General features: G+C 31.1%; 1 protein-coding gene across 7 annotated transcripts in view; it reads left to right on the top strand.

Annotated features, from left to right (window-relative positions):
- LOC107726676 (OTU domain-containing protein 7B-like) overlaps positions 1 to 966 on the top strand; it is a 46,014-nt gene that overhangs the window by 32,209 nt on the left and 12,839 nt on the right. The gene's annotated exons all lie outside the window — the stretch shown is intronic.

Raw genomic sequence — 966 nt, 5'->3', positions numbered from 1 at the left:
ATATGATGTTTGTTATTATTAAAATTTTATATAGCCCACGTTTTTATAAACTTTTTTTTTTATTTACCGCTTGGGCAATAACGTTAACAATAACGTATATCTTCAACATACGTTGTCTATGACCAAAAATATGAGAAGATAATGTTTTCAGTGGACTTTTAATATTTGCTTTGCTTGAGAAAACAAAAATATACAGTTACATAAGTTGTCCTAAAACCAAAATGCGTTCTTGTCTTAGGACAACTTTGATTAACTTTTTTGATTCACTTCAAATGTTGACTACTGTGTATATGTGTGTGTGTGTGTGTGTGTGTGCTTGTGTACTGTATGTATATGTGTGTGTGTGTGTAATAGTTATGTAATTTTAATTTATTTTTTAATATACTTTTTTCATTATTATATGTAACTTTTCTTGATTATCTATACTTTACAAAACTACATTGTAAAATTATTATTATTATGGTTACCATTCTGACTAATTCTGTTTGGATGAGCCATGTATAGTTCAATATGGTGTCTATGCTGACTAAGGTCTTTATGATTAAGTGATTGCAGAAGAGCAAAAGAACAGTTGCTTAAGCATCTATATGAATGTGTGCTGTTAAGCCTTAACAAACCCAGTGCATGTTGCCTAGCAACACTGCAGATAAGAGAATGAGTTAAAGGGGTCATATGATGCGATTTCAAGTTTTCTTTTCTCTTTGGAGTGTTACAAGCGCTTGGTGCATAAAGAAGATCTGTAAAGTTGCAAAGACTAAAGTCTCAAATCCAAAGAGATATTCTTTATAAAAGAAAGTCATATATAAGAAAGTCATATAAGAAATATATAAGATGCGAAAGCAAAAGCACTTTATTTGGCCTTCCGGAAGTAGATGCAATTAGGAATCATTGGTTAAGATTTATTTACAACAGAACAGCACAACCCAGATGTTCGAATTTGTGCAACGCATTTTATGGACGACAGTT

This window comes from Sinocyclocheilus rhinocerous, unplaced genomic scaffold, assembly GCF_001515625.1.
Source record: "Sinocyclocheilus rhinocerous isolate Xijiao unplaced genomic scaffold, SAMN03320098_v1.1 scaffold5, whole genome shotgun sequence".
NCBI classification, from domain to species: domain Eukaryota; kingdom Metazoa; phylum Chordata; class Actinopteri; order Cypriniformes; family Cyprinidae; genus Sinocyclocheilus; species Sinocyclocheilus rhinocerous.
The sequence above is the reverse complement of the archived record's forward strand: the minus strand, read 5'-3'. Positions and strand labels throughout refer to the sequence as shown.